The sequence below is a fragment of the Lepisosteus oculatus genome, unplaced genomic scaffold (assembly GCF_040954835.1).
Source record: "Lepisosteus oculatus isolate fLepOcu1 unplaced genomic scaffold, fLepOcu1.hap2 HAP2_SCAFFOLD_67, whole genome shotgun sequence".
Classification (NCBI taxonomy): Eukaryota; Metazoa; Chordata; class Actinopteri; order Semionotiformes; family Lepisosteidae; genus Lepisosteus; species Lepisosteus oculatus.
In genome coordinates, this window is record NW_027168224.1 from 106993 (window position 1) to 126928 (window position 19936).

General features: G+C 44.7%; 5 non-coding genes across 5 annotated transcripts; 4 read left to right on the plus strand and 1 right to left on the minus strand.

Moving 5' to 3' along the window:
• Window positions 1–3002: 3002 nt before the first annotated feature.
• On the plus strand, window positions 3003–3084 carry trnas-gcu (transfer RNA serine (anticodon GCU)). Its single transcript has one exon. It is a non-coding gene; the product is annotated as a tRNA-Ser (tRNA).
• A 2842-nt stretch (window positions 3085–5926) lies between these two features.
• Window positions 5927–6008, plus strand: trnas-aga (transfer RNA serine (anticodon AGA)). Its single transcript has one exon. It is a non-coding gene; the product is annotated as a tRNA-Ser (tRNA).
• Window positions 6009–10332: 4324 nt separating this feature from the next.
• Window positions 10333–10405, plus strand: trnar-ucg (transfer RNA arginine (anticodon UCG)). Its single transcript has one exon. It is a non-coding gene; the product is annotated as a tRNA-Arg (tRNA).
• Window positions 10406–13730: 3325 nt separating this feature from the next.
• On the plus strand, window positions 13731–13894 carry LOC138233441 (U1 spliceosomal RNA). Its single transcript, XR_011187552.1, has one exon. It is a non-coding gene; the product is annotated as a U1 spliceosomal RNA (small nuclear RNA).
• Window positions 13895–15800: 1906 nt separating this feature from the next.
• Window positions 15801–15942, minus strand: LOC138233380 (U4 spliceosomal RNA). The gene has a single exon (XR_011187492.1). It is a non-coding gene; the product is annotated as a U4 spliceosomal RNA (small nuclear RNA).
• Window positions 15943–19936: the final 3994 nt, after the last annotated feature.

Consider the following 19936-nt stretch of genomic DNA (forward strand, 5'->3'; position numbering starts at 1 on the left):
CAAGTTTCTCATTCCATTCTTTCCAGGCTCTTTCCTTTGCTCTTGCTACACTTCTTTTTGCTACCTTCTTTAGTCTCTTATATTCTTGTAATTCTCCAGTGCCATCTTTCAGTGCCTTGTATGCTTTTTTCTTTTCCTTCAGTGTTTCCTGAACTTCCATATCCCACCACCACTCTTCATTTTCCCTCGGTCTGCCTCCTCTTGTCTTTCCACAAACCCTGGTAGCAGCCTCTTCTAGGATGTGGCTCATCTCAGTCCACTCTTCTTCAACTGAAGGCTCCTCTGTTTCCTCTGTGTTGTTTTTCATTTCTTTCACCAGCCTGTTGAAATCTACTTTGTTTTCTCTCAGTTTCCACACTTTTGTTCGTGCTGGGTGTTTCCTCTGCCTTATTCTTCGCTCCTTCAATATTGTGATGTCCATCACCAGTAGCCTGTGTTGTCTGGTAACAGCCTCATAGGGCAGGACTTTAGCATCTTGGACTTTCGCTCTATCAATTCTTCTCACTAATATGTAATCTATTTGGGTATCATGGCCTCCACTCCTGTATGTCACCTTTTGCTCATAATTCTTCGTGAACCCTGTGTTCACTGCAAACAATTCAAGAGCTTGGAGTGTCTCTAGTAGCCTTCCTCCTTCTTCATTTCTCTCTCCTAGCCCTCTCTGACCATGTTCATCTGGATAATCTGGGCATTTCTCTCCTAAATGTGCATTGAAGTCTCCTCCAATTACCACCATTTCATTTCCTGGGATTCTGCTAATCACTTCTTCGAGATCTTCCAAAAAGCTCTCCTTTTCCTCCTGTGGTCTTCCTACCTGTGGTGCATATACAGAGATGATATTCCATAACCCACTCTCAAAAGCCACCTGTACATTGATAATCCTGTCTGAGTGTCTAACCACCCTCACTATCTTGTCTGCTAGGTCTTTGCACACTATCACACCCACTCCATTCATTTTGGTACTCTTTCCAGCATATAGAATCATGTATCCCTCTCCTAGGTGTCTTGAGCTGTTTCCTTTCCACTTGGTTACTTGCACACACAAGATCTCCACTTTTCTCCTTGCCATAGTTTCAACCAATTCTCTCCCTCTCCCTGTCATGGTGCCAACATTCCAACTCCCCACTCTCATTGACTTAACATTCCTTCCAGGCCCCTTCACCTTGTTTCTTTTCTGTAGCCCCCACTCTACAGTTTTCCCCACAGTAGCATAATTTCCATTAGTACCCTGTTGGGACACAGCACTAATGGCGGACGTTGTTAACCCGGGCCCCGGCCGATCCGGTATGTGGTTTGTGTTCTTTGCAACCATGGTTTTGGCAAGATGGTTTTACGTCAGATGCCCTTCCTGACACAACCCTTTTAGTCGCCTCTTACGACAGGCACTTAGGGAGTAGGCTGATGTGTTTAAAAACAACCAGCGCCAGGCAGGAGTCGAACCTCCAAACTCCTAATCCATAGTCAGACACATTATCCATTGCACCACTGGCCCTGGTGTGACACTACAGGACTGTAACCCAGTGAGCTTAGCACTGCAACTAGTAAAATATTACCCCTGGTCCATTCTTTTCCAAAAGTGAGAAACACCTGTTTTCTACATTTTGTCTGTTTTAAAACCATATCTCTTTAAACCAAACCAAAAGTTTGTCTTTTGCACTGATATTCTGATTCATTTCGATTTCAAAGAAAAAAAAACATTACCTTCCAAAGCATCATAAAATTGTCCCTTCCTCCACACTCTACTTCTCTCTTGTAGTAGTACAGCAGACCTTTCCAGGTGAGCAGATCACAGAGTCCGAAATGAGCTTCCTCCATCAAGCAAAGTACCTGAACATGACTCTGTCATCATAAAAGCGCCCCTGTAATAAAGAAATTAAATCCGAAATCAAGAGGGCAGTTGCCTACTGAAGTTCAAGAAGTCATAAATTTTAACCTAGCAACACATTAAAGGCTGCATCTATACAAGTACGATTCTAGAAATGCTCACCAGATTACGTTTTAAGAAAGAACTGCGCCTCAGGTTCCGCCGAGATCTTAACTCGGATGGCAGGATTCAGAGTCTGGAGTGTGGAATGATGGCGCACGGAGGGTCCACATACTGTGGATCTCTCAGTGATCTTCCGCGTGTTCAAACCGCCAGCGTGTGACTCCCCTGTCCCCGTGACCTCATTGCTCTGCTCTCGCCTCTGTGCAGCTGAGCCCGACTCATGGTAAAGTGGAAAAAAATATGCCCTAAACGTGAGATTTACTCTGGAGTGAGGATAGTTGTTACCTTCTTATCGTTGAAACGGATGTATGTGATATGGCGACTAGGTTCTTCTCCATTAGCAGGCTTAAGGTTAAAGAAAAAAACATTGCTGACTTCTTTTTTTTTTGCCAGCCTCGAGCGCTGATTAGCGAGGTTTGTATTTCATGTTTTGCAAGTTGCATCCATTTTAAGAAAAACAAGTCGCGTTAAAGACAGGAAATGAATACTTGCATTTAATTAAGTCTAGCGGTAGGCGGTTGTCTGTAAGGACCAGTTCAGTTCGAGAAGACAGAACGAAGAAGGCACCACTGGGATTCGGACCCAGCATCTCCTGTTTAAGGAGACAAGCACTTTAACCAACTAAGCCACGGCGCCCTGGGAGTGTTGTCCTTTTGCAGCCACTTGGACACACCACTCAGACACATCTGCATTCGGTGTGTGCTCCGCCTGCTCGCTGAGCAAGTTGCCACCTTTACATACAATAGCAACATCGACACCAAGAGAAAGGATGACAAATGGCTTTTATCTGGAACTTTTCATGTCCAAGGAGCTCAATGTGCTTTCTGTGTACAACAGGGCCACTGAACTCCACACTGGCCACTGAACCACAGCAGTGGCTTGCTGGCTTGACATCTCCCAAGGAAAATGTTGAAATCGCATGTGGAACAGGAAAAGGACCCTCGAGTACGAGGGAAAAAAAAGAAAAAGATCATCTTTAGCGCGCCAACCCATGTCTGGACAGCCCAGTTTCGTCGACGAGGTGGCCGAGTGGTTAAGGCGATGGACTGCTAATCCGTTGTGCTCTGCACGCATGGGTTCGAATCCCATTCTCGTCGCTCTCTATGTCTGACACGTGTGCCCGTTCGACGTTGGCCCTCCTTTTGTTTGCTCCAGTACTAGAGCCGTGCATTTTCTAGCGGTGGCTGAACATGGTATAGTAGGCTAACGTCGGTATCGAGCAGTGGCAGTAACAGTATTTACGTGCCGCTGCTGCCAAGTGGCTCTGGTTTGAGACTGCGTTTTCACTTACTTGCAGCACAAACGGAGAAAGCGATTTTTGACAGTCTCTCGAGAGACTGCGCTAGGTGTTTAGGGATAGATCAAAGGGATAGACTTTGTCAGTTCCCCCTGGGATGATGGCCTCTCAAATAGTTTGTGATTCCTCTAGACGTTTATACAGTAGAAGCCTGCTTCGTGGCTTAAATCCAAGCTAAGGAAACGAGTTAGAGGTCTGATGCAGAACTGCGAATTCAATGAAGGGGAACACTACAGTACATTGCACTGTATGTGTGAGGAAAGCTGCCCCCTTCTGTTCCTTGTCGACCGAACAGAGGACTGTAAAGGATACCGCCAAGAAACTTTAGGATGCTGGTTGGAATCCAGCTCCAAAGAGGCCCCTTTGGGTGTTATGTCATCAAAAAGTAAGAACAGAGAATCTCCCTTTGATCAAAAGCACAACAGAACTGTTTTCCGTGGAGCAGGTTTCAGACCCGTAGACCTGTTTTATTTGTAGGGCAGGGTGCATTCCCAAACGCGAATCTCCTGTTTTAGAAATGGTTTGGGGCGGCGTGAAGTGAAAATAAGAAGTGGGCTCCAGATGCACATGGAAGCAATCAAGTGTTTCATCCGAGCTGTTTCAAAGACTGCTCAACAGCTTTCCTTTCACAGAGGCCCAACGATTAATGATGGGGGTGCACCCTTCAATGTGCCTTACGACTCTAGGGAGTGATTGAGACGATTCGTAGCGTGTTTTCATTTCCCTCTATTCCCCGTGTTGCAGTGGTAGGATGACGTAAATTCCTGCTTCAACACGTAACGGCATTATAATCACGTGCAGGAGCTGAGGGCTTTTGTTTTGTTTCGTTTTCCATGGCGTTCGTAAACGCGCAAAACAAAGACAATTCCTCCGTCTAACACGAATGTAAATGCTTTTGAAAGTGCAGTGTGGTGCAGCTTGTAAAATCCTTGTCCACATTTTTGGTTTGTTGATGTTTTTTCTGTCTGCCAAAGTTGCATTTTGACATCAGGACGGGGAGACTTTATCATTTGAACGTGAAGCCAGCCTTAAACCCTCTGAGGCGTGTCTGTCTGCCGGCATGTATCTTGTGAAAGGTTTTTTTTTTTTAACGGAGAGCGACTTAAAAAAAGTTTCTGCAGCCACCTCGCACTCCGTGTTAGATTATAGGAGGAATGCGGCGGCGGCGAGCTCGCTGTAGTTGTGGCCGAGTAGTTAAGGCGATAGACTTGAAATCCATTGGGGACTCCCCGCTCAGGTTCGAATCCTGCCGACTATGGCGTCTGCCGCACGTTGCCTTGTGCCTGTGCGGCAAAGGCGAAGTGCAGTTTCTCCTTTCCTGGTACTATAAAAATGCTACATCGCTTGGTCCTGCTTCCATGGAAAGCAGTTCTTCAGGTAATTCTACTCTCTTACCAAAGCTGTTAGGTTCCTTTCCGTGGTGAGAGGGGTTGTCATGCAACGCTGCCACATAGTGCCGACAGACAAGTGTGTTGCGGGAGAAGAGAAAAGTGTTTGAAGATTTAAGAGTGTCTTAGGTGGAGCCAAAATCAAGTGTCACAAATGCAAGTGGGAGGATTTCCAATGTTTAATATGGTAAAAATAAGCGGAAGTTATCTGCCGGTCCGGCACAGTCTGCCATGCTTTTGTCATATACTGTAAAGTGGTGTCGAACTGGGTGTCGAACTGGAGCCTCACCATTTGCATATGTGAGGCTCCAGTTATATATCGAGTGTCACATTAAATGACAAAAATGAAGAGAGTTAAAGCAGCTGGAGAGGTTTTCTTACAACTTTTGAGCTGACACAGTTTTGGAAAATGTTTCCTTCACGCTGCACTGTACAACATAGGCAGCCAAGAGTCCCCAAAACAAAACAGAATTGACAGATAGGAGAAAATTCCCATTCGTCCTGAAGTTCCCAAAATCCAGCACTGAGCGTAAACAAAGTGTCTAAGTAGCGTGGGAATGCTAACCCTAACCCTAGCTGGAGTTTGAGCAATCCAGCACTGAGCGTAAAAAGATGAGTCAAAGTAACGTCTAATCGGATTAGTTTCCTTAGAGCTGGTTCAGAGTTTGCTCAAGAGTTTACCTTTCACAGATGCGCAAAGAAGAATGTTGGGGGTGCAAGCTTCAAGGCGCCTTACAGCTGTAGGGTGTGATTCGAGACGATTCGTGGCGTGTGCTGGTTCCCATATACCGTATGCACCGGGGTGCAGTACTAGGATGACGTACAATACCGCTTGGGCACGTAACGGCGTTATATGCAGGGTTTTCGTTTGTTCGTTTTGTTTTGCTCTGCTTTGCTTTGTTTTGCTTTCCATCGCGTTGGTAAGAGCGTAAATAAAAAGGCGATTCCTGCGTCTACCACTAATGTAAGAGCTATTTCAAGTGCGACGTGGTGCGGCTTTTCAAATGCTTGTGGGCATTTCTCTGTTGTTGATTCTTTTTTTGTGTAACAAAGTGGTATTTTCATGTCCGGACGGGGAGACTTTATCATTCCGACATGAAGCCACCCTTAAGTCCTCTGAGGCGTGTCTGTCTGCAAGGCTTGTATTTTGGAAATGTTTTTTTGAAACGGAGAACGACTTTGAAATAGGCTTTCGCCGGCGCCTCGCGATCCAGGTAAGATTGTAGCAAGAACGCAGCGGCGGTGGGGCTTGCTGTAGTCGTGGCCGAGTAGTTAAGGCGATGGACTAGAAATCCATTGGGGTCTCCCCGCGCAGGTTCGAATCCTGCCGACTACGTTGTCTGCCTCCAGTCGGTGTGTTTCGGCGCAAGCAAAGAAGCGCGCCTCTTTGCTGTTCCTGGTGGTTTTAAAACGCCCAATCGCTTGTACCCACTGCCTTGGAAATAAGTTCTTCAGCGTCCGCGAATGGCATTTTGCAGCTGGAAGCAGATGTCGACGCGTTTTCCACAGAGCACCAAAAAAGCGTCTTTTTTGAAGGTCCAGGCACTGAGCATTGGTGGTTCAGTGGTAGAATTCTCGCCTGCCATGTGGGAGGCTTGGGTTCGATTCCCGGCCAATGCAGTGGCTTTTGCAGGGAGCGGCTCCATCACTTGCATTCCCTTGCAACTCGCAACTGAAAACCCACTGAAGCTAAGCAGGTGTGAGCCAGGTCAGTACCCGGATGAGGGTGAGCTACAGGGAAAAACAAAGCTTCCAGCTGCAAGCGGTGTTAATGGTGCCGGCGGGGGGGCGCTCACCCTGAGGTCTGTGCCGGTCCCAATGCCCCAGTATAGTGACGGAGATGCTGTGTTGTAAAAGGGCGCTGTCTTTTGGTTGAGATGTAAAACCGAGGTCACAGCGCTCTGTGGTCATTCAAAATGACCACCAAAACCTTTGACAAAAGCTCTTGGTAATTGATGGTCTTCAATAATGCTTCTCCTTTAGGTACATTTTAAATCAGCTGAAAAATGCTGTGAAATGGGGGGGCACTTCAGGCCAGTGTAGGATTTGGGTTACAAGAACCATGAAACTGCACGAGAAAGCCCGTACACTGAATTACACGGCTTTCTATTCAAAGGAGGAAAAAAGAAATTCCCTGAGTTCGATTTTTTGCAGCACAGAGAGGAGCACTGTCGTGAGGCCAGTTAGCTCAGTTGGTTAGAGCGTGATGCTAATAACACCAAGGTCACGGGTTTGAGCCCCGTACGGGCCAGGTCCTTTTCTCCTCTCTTACCAAAGCTGTTAGGTTCCTTTCCGTGGTGAGAGGGGTTGTCATGCAACGCTGCCACATAGTGCCGACAGACAAGAGTGTTGCGGGAGAAGAGAAAAGTGTTTGAAGATTTAAGAGTGTCTTACTGTAGGTGGAGCCAAAATCAAGTGTCACAAATGCAGGTGGTTGGATTTCCAATGTTTAATATGGTAAAAATAAGCGGAAGTTATCTGCCGGTCTGGCACAGTCTGCCATCCTTTTGTCAGATACTGTAAAGTGGTGTCGAACTGGGTGTCGAACTGGAGTCTCACCATTTGCATATGTGTGTGCGTTGTTAGTTGATCTGACAATTGATTTTCTAAAAGCCCCAACGAACAACCTCGTGTTTATTGCTACAATTAATAATTGTCTCAGTAAACCCATCAAACCTCTACATTTAATGGCGTCCCTGGGCGGGCGAGTTTAGAATAAAATGAGAATCAATCGCACAGAATAACTGATGTTATACAGTTATACATCGAGTGTCACATTAAATGACAAAAATGAAGAGAGTTAAAGTAGCTGGAGAGGTTTTCTTACAACTTTTGAGCTGACACAGTTTTGGAAAATGTTTCCTTCACGCTGCACTGTACAACATAGGCAGCCAAGAGTCTCCAAAACAAAACAGAATTGACAGATAGGAGAAAATACCCACTCGTCCTGAAGTTCCCATAATCCAGCACTGAGCGTAAACAAAGTGTCTAAGTAGCGTGGGAATGCTAACCCTAACCCTAGCTGGAGTTTGAGCAATCCAGCACTGAGCGTAAAAAGATGAGTCAAAGTAACGTCTAAATTGGGTTAGTTTCCTTAGAGCTGGTTCAGAGTTTGCTCAAGAGTTTACCTTTCACAGATGGGCAAAGAAGAAAGTTGGGGGTGCACGCTTCAAGGCACCTTACAGCTGTAGGGAGTGATTCGAGACGATTCGTGGCGTGTGCTCGTTCCCATATACCGTACGCCCCGGGGTGCAGTGCTAGGATGACGTACAATACCGCTTGGGCACGTAACGGCGTTATATGCAAGTGCGGGATGTGAGGGTTTTCGTTTTTCCGTTTTGTTTTGCTCTGCTTTGCTTTGTTTCGTGGTCAAGAGGCGTAAGGTAAGTCGTAATCCAGGGAGAACACTGGTGGCAAACAGTCCGAGGTGAGAGGCGAGGTCCAAAGTCAGAAAGGCAGAAGGGGAGTCCAATATCCAGAATAAACGAGGTAATGGAAAAAACGCCAGGTAGAGCTCTCAAGGCATAGACTCAATACCGAGCAGCGGGAAGCAGGTAAAGATGGTAAAAATAGCACTGTGTACCGCACGGTGGAGTGTGTGCAGGTGGGTTAACTCGTGCGGCAGGGTTTGTTAATAATCACCCACTGCTGGTGCTGATTAGATCGCTTAAGAGTTGGTCTTAACTGCCTGGCGGTCATGACAAGCTCCTCTTTAAGCTGTGGTTTAGTTTTGCATTCATGTGTTTCTAGAGCAGTTATTTATGGGGGTGGGTGGGTCTTTCACAGAGGCTCAGGACAAATCCCCCGCATGAAAGTCTACTGTGTGCGTTCAAACAGTCACAGGTCAAGAGCCAGGCAGGAGGACAATGGACAGAAGAGCCAACGAGCTAAAAATAAAAGAACGAATATGAAAAAGCCACCATCTTTTTCTTTTTGACATTTTCCGACATTCATGCAAGCCAAGACAAAGTTGCTCGTAGCTACTTGTGGATTCCAATACTCTATCAAGTGCTTTGATGAGTTTTTGCAATTTGATTGTCGTCCTGTCAGCCTGTTTCTGTTTTTTTTTTCAATCTAGTGATGGAAAGTAAGAGGGAAATGATGGAGCAATCAATAACCGCTCCGGAAAAAAAATGGCAGAAAGAAATGGCCCGTCACTAAGGACATTTGTGAAGCAGAGGAGTGACATCACCACAAAGGCGACTTATTCTGCTGATCGTTTTGGTGAATAATGATTGAGGCGCGTTAAGAGAAAGGTAGCTGCATCAGCATGCTTAGGCTGCAAAGGATAAAGCAAAGGTTTACTCCATGCTGAAAAGAGAAAAAAAGAAGCACAACGTTTTGGCTGTGGAGCCTTCTGCGCCATCTTCTTTAGCGATGGTGATGATGTTTACATTGGAAAAACTGAGACACCCATACCAGAGGGGCTTGAACCACCAACCTTTCAGTTAACAGCCAAATGCACTAACCGATTGCTCCACAGAGACTGACGGCCGCTTGTGCTCCCTACATTTGCAGGTTTATGGTCAAAGAAAACAATCGTTTGCGCTTCTTGTAGCCAGCAATATTTTTTCACTGACAACCAAGAAATTGATTTCATCTTTCACAAAATGTATGGATTTCTTCAGAAACAAGTTATTCCAGAAAGGAAATGCATTCTTGCATTAAACTGAACAAAGCTGTACATGTTTGTCTGAAATGATACATTTGGCACAACAAGACACGGAGAGAGGCACAGCTGGTATTCAGACCCAGGATCGCCTGCTTACTAGGCAGGCACTTTAAGCCACTAGGGAGCACCGCACTTTTACAGACACTTGGACACATCTGCGCTCGGTGTGCACTTAACATAATCTCTGAGCCCGTTGTCTCTTTCCCATTTAATAGCAGAACTGACGCCAAGAGAAATGATGAGAAATGGCATTTATTTGACACTTCTCATGGAGCTCAATGCCCTTGACACCTCCCCAAGGCGACAGAGCTGCATTCTTTGGCGACAACATTTTTTCTTTTGTTTTATTTCTATACTTATTGATAGAAAAAAAAAACGATATGTCATGTACTGTAAGGGAAATGTCTCTTTTCATGGGGAAAGCTAGCACCAGCAAATGTTGTGTTTAGAAGAAGTGATTTAACATGACACGTGACCTAATTTACCGGAGCAAAAGCTCACCCAGCAAGCCCTGCTTTACTTCTACAGGAGAGAAGTACTGTAGAGTCTGCAAGATGTTCAGCTGGGTAGCTACGTCACCATGCCTCGGCTGCAAAGGAACAAGTAATAGGTTTATTGCATGCTGAAAAGAGAAGAAAGGAAACACAACGTTTCGGCCATGAGGTCTTCTCACACCTGAAGAAGCCTCACACCTGTAAAAGGTTCCATGGTTTTCTTTCTTCTCTTTTCAACATGGAATACACCTATTGTCTGCAAGATGTTAGAATTTCACGGTGTTTTGGAAGAAAACCTTTTTTCTTTGAATTCAAAATCAATCGGAATTTCAGCACGACACATCAACACTTTTTCTGTTTTAAGGAGATGATATTTTAAACCTGATAAAAATAGTAGGAAACACAAGTTTCTTGCTGTGAAAATTTAGATGGGGAAGTGTACTACTGGTAGCAGTGTAGAGCTCTCTGTGGTGGAGTGTAAGCGCATGTTCTATGGGCCAGTGGCGTAATGGATAACGCGTCTGACTTCGCATCAGAAGATTGTAGGTTCGAGTCCTTCCTGGCTCGTGAGGCTTTTAAACCTCTCAGGTTCCTCGGTAACAGGTTGCCGTCATGTATATGAACTATAGAAAAGCATTTGCCACAACCCGTAAATTAGCACGCAAGTGCGGGCTAGTTAACACAGAACTGTATGGAGATCATCTCCAGCTCCGAGCTCAATTGCAATGAAAAAACATGCAGAACAGAACTGGAGAGCAGCTGAATTTGTGCTCAGTAGGGTGGGGAGGACTCAGCATTGCTATTGTTCTAATTGGCATGAACTGCAGGGGATCTGAATCAGAACATGTCAGTTAGTTCGATCATTGCGTCAATATGTAGGCCACGTTAATATAGAATTATTACTTTGTCTGTCTCGTCTTTGTATATAGCTGAATGTCCCTGACAATTTCATGTTAGTTTTTAAGAACGACATTGGTTCTAATATATACATATATAGCATATAAGGAACACGTAAAAGTTTAGTCCATGCTGAAAAGATAAGAAAACCGCCACAACGTTTCATCTTGGAATAAATCTTTACTTGTTGTTTTGCAGCCTACCCATTCTGATCTAACTCCTCCCTTGAAATTCCCTAACAGATAAGGGTACGTACCGGCTCATGCGATGCTCAGTTGCAATTTGTCCCAAAACAAACAAGAACAGCAGCTGAGGTTTTGAGTTTGAACATGCACTGTATTAAAGCAGCTTTTATTTCCATTGATAAATGCTAGATATTCCTACAGAGATTCTCCAGGTGAGTAAGCGATTCCTGTTTCTGTTTGTATTTCTGTTTCATATATATATACAGTATATATATATATGTTACATGTGTCTCTGCAATAGTATAAATGTGTTATACACTATCAGGGGCTGCTTTTTTGTGCACCTCATCTACAACAAGGGTTTTTTTTTCATTTATGTTTGTGGACCTTCACCATTTGAGGAAGTGAGTTAGATAAGAAAGTTACAGGTATGGTGAGCAATGACTGACAAAGGCACGTACTGCGTATTCCTTACAGAAGAGTAAGCAATTTGTTCTAAAAAACACTGGCTAAAGTCCAACATCGTTAGCAATCTTATTACTTAAATAGAATTAACATCAATAAACTGTAAGGTGCTGGTACATGCGAGTAGATTTGATCTTCTATTAAACAAAAATGCAATTACAGCTCTAAAAAGGTCAACCTAGACTTCTGTAACAGATCTGTTCAGGTCATCGCTGTTCCTCTGACCTTGTGAGTCTTTGGAATTTTAAAAGTGTATTTTGCTTGCCTTTCATGTGGTCTGTGTACAAGTCACTGTGGCGTATGCGGTCCTACACAGCCTTGCTATAGACGTGACGAGCCTCCGCTATGTTGCAATGGAGAACAGGTTCAGTATGGAGCTGCCGAGAAAATTCAGCTGGAAAGCTCGTTGCAGAAAAGCATCGTTATCTGCGTCCAGCTGCAAAGCGTCACTCGTGGGTGCTGAACAATCGATTTCCAAGGCAGTGGGTCTAGGCGATTTAGAGTGTTAAAGGTCCCAGCGAAAACAAAACAGCGCTGGTCCTTTTTCATGCACGCACGAGAGCAAATGCAAAGGACACCGTAGTCGGCAGGATTTGAACCTGCGCAGGGAGACCCAAACAGATTTCAAGTTTGTTGCCTTAACCACTCGGCCACGATTACAGTAAATACACCAGCTGTTGGCTTCTTGCTACAATCGAACAGGGAGTGCGAGGCGGCGGCAACTTTTTTCAAGTTCGCTCTCCGTTTAAGAAACCTTTTACGCCATACGTGTAAGCAGACACACACCTCAGAGTACTTAAGGGTGGCTTCAAGTTGGAATGATAAAGTCTCCCCGTTCGGACATGAAAATAGAACTTTCTTAGACAGAAAAAAATCAACAACGGAGACATGTGGACGACGATTTCAGTCACTGCACTTTGAATAGCATTTTTACTCGAGTTACAGGAGATGCACGAATGGCCCTTGACCTACGCTCTTACGAATGCCTTGGAACATTGAAAGAGAACAGCCCTCAAGTCCTGCGGTTTATTATAATGCTGTTGCGTGTCGAGGCAGTATTTGACTCCGTCCTACCGTTGAGACACGGGGCGTACTGTAAATGAACTGCACCTGACAGCTTTAGAAAAACACCTGGGCTCAGTACGGTGCTGAGAGCTCAGCGTTGCTGTTCTAATTAGCACGCACTGCATCGGCTATGACCCGAACTTTTCAATTATCCCGAAGGACGGCGCCTGTTTGTGCAGCAGAGTGTTGCCATCAGGAGGCTGGGGCGTAAGAGAGCCACACAGCCCGCAGGGTGAGCGCTCCCTACTGGTCCCAGTCACACCTCTTGCAGGAGCAGCAGCAACCGGAGCTTTTCCGGGGTGGAATCTCCCATCCGGGTGCCGGCCAGGCTCACACCTGCTGGGCTGCCCCGGGGGTGAGCCCAGTCGAGAGTCGCAGGGCCAGATCTAGTCACCGGGGAGAAACGATACAAGTGAAGGATTGCTCGGCTCTCGGCACTTGAAAAGACCGACAAATGTCTCGATCCCGCCGGAGCTGAATGTACCCGCATGTGTGGTGTCGTCTTCTTCCCCCGCCCCGCTGTGTTTGCTGTATTGTCTCTGAAGGCGGCCCCCCCGAGACGAGACGGGCTGTTCCTGTGCCCCAATTAACACTTTACAGGTGCCATTCCCCGGCATTGTGGCCATTGTCGGTGCTCACACGCGATAAGATAAGGCGGAGGAGAGCGGGGCATGCCCAGCGGCAGACATTCAAGGAGGGGGCAGTGCGAGGTGAGGTGAGGTGCGACACGCCGGAGCCCCGACGCAGCTAATGCGGAGCACTTGTTGGACTGGCATCGAAAGGACGTGTGCGCACGGAGCGAGCCTTCCCTGCGGCGGAGCGCGGGAACTTTCTCCCCCCCTCCCGCTGCAGGAGTTGTGTGCACTGCAGCGGTGCTGAGAGAAAAGCACAGAAGGCAGCAGGCTCTGGAGAGCAGGTAAGAGACGGAGCCTTGTGGGCAGGCGAGCAGGCCCGTTTTTTGGAAATTGCTGAAAAGGTTTGTTCGGTGTGTGGCAGGCGCACGTCGCGAGCTTGCGTGGCGATCTGCCGGTCTGGAGTTATGCAAATGAGGCCGAATTGCATCCCGGGACATGCTGCGAATGCGCAACGGCGACTGCAGATGTGTAGGAAACGGCGCGCTCGTTTTCTCGTTTTGCCCACACTTTTGAGTGTTAGTGTGGCGTGTGAGTGTGTGAAAGAGTGGGCCCAGCAGGAGGCGGTGGCGTGCGGGGCGAGGAGGTGGCCTAGACTGCGCGATTTGTGCTGTGGGTGCGGGCCGCTTGCAGGGGCCTGTTTAACTCATACTTACCTGGCAGGGGAGATACCTTGATCAAGAAGGAGGTTCACCCAGGGCGAGGCTTGGCCATTGCACTCCGGCTGTGCTGACCCCTGCGAATTCCCCAAATGTGGGAATCTCGACTGCATAATTTCTGGTAGTGGGGGACTGCGTTCGCGCTCTCCCCTGATGTGCTTGGTCCAAAATCAGATACGGGAGGGTTAGGACACCACGAGCTGCGTGGCTGCGGAAGGATCCCGGTTCGACAGGAGTGGACGCCGCTGCTGGTTCTCGCTGGCTTTTAGTTAGGGGTCCGGAGAAGCATCTCAAGCTAGTTCCACTACTCTTTCTGGACGTTCATTCCCTTTTCAAAGTCAGTCGTTTTGCTGTAGTCTGCGTTCTTTAGGCTGATTATCGAGGTTAGCCTTTATTTGGTCATGGGGGGCCTCGGTACTGTATGCTGAGTCTAAAGACAGTTTCACCCGTTTTCTGATTGCTCGGTTCTGTACCAGTGCAGACATGTCAAACAGTGAATGGCTGTACCTCTATTGTATCCGTGCTCAATGAATGAAATCGGTAACAAATGAATATATGTCTAGTTATACGAAAAACGAGTGGTTTATCGACTCATCTTCATTTGCAGATTTAGAGGATAGCAGGGGGCACATAGCATACCTCATAGCAGGGGGCACATAGCCGCAATGTATTATCAATGTTAAATTTCAACCATAATATCGACAACATTAATAAACGCATACATTGAGAAAATATTCAACCCAGCATATTTTCCGGTTATATACCACAATGCATTGCTAGTATTCGTTGGTCACGTTTTTCAAACGTAGAAGTATATCCGCAAATATCTCAGCAATCCTCTTTTGACGAGCAAGTATGAACAATAATAATACTATCTGAATACATACAGATCTTTCTTAATATTATTTTGATTAAAATAGTACGTGAATAAGCAAAAAATGGCACATAAAAATAGTGTGAATGGGGAAGATGACAAAATCGTTTTGCCGTTTCTCTTTTCTTATTCTATGTTGTACTTTCAAACTTTGGGTACTCTTTAATTAGGACAGACTTTATTGCTCAACTGCTATGATGCAAGCCAAATTTTATACATTTATTTCAGCTTTGAGCTCAGTAAACCATTCATTTTTTAGATTATACTAAAGAAGATATTAATCATCATTTATTTGGGAAGTAATATTATATAATTTTCTCCTAGCTGCGGTGCTGAAGTCCCACCCTACATCAACAGAAAAAGAAATAAAGGAGCACGCCATGTGTTACTTGAAGAATGCATATGCAAGGCAGGGGGCCAGGAGATCTGGACACTGAAAATAATAGGTTTTTGGTTCTAACTGTTAGGACAATTAGACAGGGTTTGCAAATAGTGGACAAAAATCGTCTTAACTTCCATTGTAATATTTTTTTTTCTTGGAAATATAGAAGTTGTACATTTTAAAATGTATATTTGAATCAAAATGTGGTTTTGAGTTAGTGTGTTAATGTAATTAGTTTGTGTTTGTCGTTACTATACTGTATATTGCCATGTTACCAGAATTTGAAGCTGAAGTTTAAGACTAGTTGTGTTTTTTATGATTATTGCCCATATGTTGATTGTTGATTGATTGTATACAATGTATAATTTGAAATACATATATTTCAGGTGTGAATGTGTATTTTCAGAATAAATTTCTAAACCTAATCATTGGCTTGATTTACTAGTTTCTACACCTGTAAAACCTATCTTTGATGTATAATAGACCTCTACCCATATACGTATAATAGTCCTCTAAAGTTATCTGTAACACCTACCATATATGTATAATAGTCCTCTGAATTTATCCGTATAATAGAACTCCAACCATTTACGTATAATGAACATCTAATCATAGACGTATAATTGACGTATAACAGTAGACGTATATTAGAATTTCATTCTAGATGAATTGCAGACCACATTTAGATGTCTAAGGTATGCGTTTAATAGACGTATATTATACGGCTTTTGCCCACTGGGAAGCTCGTTTCTTTCTACCATTATGTCACTATGACAAAATCTGTCTTTAAACACCTTGCTCAGTCTCTGACGAGACTGTCAAAAATTGATTTCGCCGATTGTATTGCAAACCGGCGGAAGCGGAGTATTGGGAAAAGTTTTCAACTAGCAAAAATCGCGCCTCGGCTAAACCTCACAGGCTATGATACTGCCAATGCGCAAAGCTGACGGTTGCCAGGCAACCGCGGGGATCCTATGGAAATCGTTATCGATCGTCTCATGGCATGTCGTTGCTATAATGCTTCATATTTGTCGTCTTCTTCTTCTTCTAGCTTGAGGTTTTGAAGAATTTCATGACAGACAAGGGCTCCGTCAGGAACAAAGGGCGTTGTGAGAAAACCGTTGCTTATTTTCAGCAGCAGAAATACAACCCTTTAAATACAAGATGACAGAACAATGACGAAGGGCATGCCAGGAGGAACTCATGCACTGCAGAGGAAAGGGGGCGGGCACGTACAGTTCACATTCAAGCCACAAGTACTCTTCTCGGATGTTGCATAAACAAATCCTAACGTCCTGAAAGCATTGCAGCATGTTTGTGTCCCACTTCCCATGGCTGCAGGACTGACACGAACGGACAAACACTATCTGTGGCGTTTAGCGTGACATAGTCTTGCAGGCATCGTGCTGTCTTACTGCAATACTATACCGCTGGAGGAAACAGCACGGGTTCGATGAGCCTTGGAATGTGACTAGGAAAGAGATGCCTTTTGAACGAGGTAAAGCACTGCACAACGGAATTGAGGGATAATCTTACAGGGGATTCTGAGCGGTGTCTAAATAAATAAATTCTTCAGCTTCCGGGGATGGCATTTTGCAGCTGGAAGCAGATGTCGATGCTTTTTGAACAGAGCACCAAAAAAGCGTCTTTTTTGGAGGTACTGGCATTGGGCATTGGTGGTTCAGTGGTAGAATTCTCGCCCGCTATGCGGGAGGCTGGGGTTCGATTCCCGGCCAATGCAGTGGCTATTGCAGCGAGCGGCTCCATCACTTGCATCCCCTTGCAACTTGCAACTGAAAACCCACTGAAGCTAAGCAGGTGTTAGCCAGGTCAGTACCTGGATGAGGGTGAGCTACAGGGAAAAACAAAGCTTCCAGCTGGAAGCGGTGTTAATGGTGCCAGTGGGGGGGTGCTCACCCTGAGGTCTGTGCGGGTCCCAATGTCCCAATATAGTGACGGAGAAGCTGTGTTGTAAAAGGGTGCTGTCTTTTGGATGAGATGTAAAACCGAGGTCACAGCGCACTGTGGTCATTAAAAATGACCACCAAAACCTTTGACAAAAGCTCTTGGTAATTGATGGTCTTCAATAATGCTTCTCCTTTAGGTACATTTTAAATCAGCTGAAAAATGCTGTGAAATGGGGGGGCACTTCAGGCCAGTGTAGGATTTGGGTTACAAGAACCATGAAACTGCACGAGAAAGCCCGTACACTGAATTACACGGCTTTCTATTCAAAGGAGGACAAAAGAAATTCCCTGAGTTCGATTTTTTGCAGCACAGAGAGGGCCACTGTTGTGAGGCTGGTTAGCTCAGTTGGTTAGATCGTGGTGCTAATAACGCCACGGTCGTGGGTTTGAGCCTCGTACGGGCCAGGTCCTTTCCTCCTCTTTTACCAAAGCTGTTAGGTTCCTTTCCGTGGTGAGATGAGTTGTCGTGCAACGCTGCCACATAGTGCCGACAGACAAGAGTTATCTGCCGGTCCGGCACAGTCTGCCATGCTTTTGTCATTTACTGTAAAGTGGTGTTGAACTGGGTATCGAACTGGAGCCTCACCATTTGCATATGTGAGGCTCCAGTTATACATCGAGTGTCACATTAAATGACAAAAATGAAGAGAGTTAAAGCAGCTGGAGAGGTTTTCTTACAACTTTTGAGCCGACACAGTTTTGGAAAATGTTTCCTTCACGCTGCACTGTACAACATAGGCAGCCAAGACTCTCCAAAACAAAACAGAATGGACAGATAGGAGAAAATTCCCACTCATCCTGAAGTTCCCAAAATCCAGCACTGAGCGTAAACAAAGTGTCTAAGTAGCGTGGGAATGCTAACCCTAACCCTAGCTGGAGTTTGAGTAATCCAGCACTGAGCGTAAAAAGATGAGTCAAAGTAACGTCTAATCGGATTAGTTTCCTTAGAGCTGGTTCAGAGTTTGCTCAAGAGTTTACCTTTCACAGATGCGCAAAGAAGAATGTTGGGGGTGCACGTAACGGCGTTATATGCAAGTGCTGGACGTGAGGGTTTTCGTTTGTTCGTTTTGTTTTGCTCTGCTTTGCTTTGTTTTGCTTTCCATCGCGTTGGTAAGAGCGTAAATAAAAAGGCGATTCCTGCGTCTACCACTAATGTAAGAGCTATTTCAAGTGCGGCGTGGTGCGGCTTCTCAAATGCTCAACAGGATGACTTCGCATGCACGCGTGCTTTCTTGCAGTCGTGTGTGCAACCATGTCTGCTTACGTGCAAACGGGCGTGGTTTCATGTATGCAAAAAACTTTCCTGGGCTCTTCTGAAGCACATAACATTTTTTGGAGATATACATTTGTCTTGTTTTCCTCTTAGGCTCTAGAATTGATAACTTTTTTTTCATTTTTGGCATTTTTATCATTTTCCAGAAAGTGGTTGCAAGCCCTATATCATGCGAAGAAACTTCAGAATTCGGGGATCAGTCAATGGATTTTCTTCAAAGTTGGATTTTTGCACTCTGTGGACCAAGAGATGTTGTTCTATAATGTTTTTTTTCAAATTTAAAAATATCATTTTTTCATGGAGCTTTGAAGGGGATGGATTCACCCTCCTTTAGCCAGGACAGAGCTCCAGGAGCCTGGGTAGGATTCTAGCTTTCTCCCCTTGCAGGCACCTGGCACAGAAGACATCATTTTTTTCCTTAAAATCTTTTTTTTTTTGTGTTCCTTGTTGTTCCAAACTTAATTTTAATCACTTTTAATTAGAGATTTTATTAAAAATAGTGCAAAAAATGACAAATTTCACACAAAATAATGTAACATAAAACGGATGTTTTTAACTTTATTGTAGTGTTTTAGAAACTAATATGTCTTCAAAAATGGTTGTTTTTCACTCCTAGGAATGAAAGCTGTTGTTAAATGATGTTTATTTTCAAATTTTGAAAAAATCAAAGGATTCTAGCTTTCTCCCCTTGCAGGCATCGGACACAGAGAACCTCATGGTTTTCCTAAAATCATTTGTTATGTTCCCTGGTGTTCCAAACTTAGTTTTAATCAATTTTAATGTGTTATTATGTTAAAAACAGGGTAATAAGTTTCTAATTGGACTATAAATAATGTCATATTGTCTGCTATAAAACTGATGTTTTCAACTCCATTGTAGAGATTCTAGAATCAACTAATAGAGAATTGAAATAAAAAAAGGGCATAAGAAGACATTACCAACAACGACCACAGGATGGAGATATTGTCTAGACATTACCAACAACGACCACAAGATGGAGATATTGTCCAAAGAGGCAAGAATGGCAATGCCGCGATAAGGTAAAATCATTTTTTGAAAGAGATTGCTGTCAGAATGCACACCCGTATCCCAAACATAATCTCTAGTAAAATATGATCATTTGTGAAACAGGCAAATGAGTGTCTGCGACAATATGATTGCTACATATCTGCATTTGTTGGTTTTTAAGGAGTAAGAGTGCAGGGGGTTTAAACCTGCGATCCAGTGTGTTGAAGTATTTCACAACACTAACCCTAGCACATTTGGAAATAAATCCTCATAATGATTATTGCCCTGGGCATGTACCAAAAAATCAGTGAGCATATATATATATATCACTGTGTTGAAGCTAGAGACACAGAATAAGAGCAAACACATCCTAAATACAGTGTTCCTGCACCTTTGACCTCATCCAGAATGTATCGTTTTTTGAAAGGGATTGCTGTCAGAATGCACAACTGAATCCCAAACAGAATCTCTAGTCAAATATGATCATTTGTGAAACAGGCAAATGAGTCTCTCAGGTGCCCATTGCTCATTTTCAGACACATTTATGCAATACTTTCACCATGCGTTGAGCAATAGGGATTAAAGATACCAGAGGTAAGGTTTAAAAGTGATTCTGAGGTGCAACACATCAGCGATACAGCTAGGCATCTGAAATGCGGGGTTTGAGAGCCCTTCAGGGAACACCGTACCC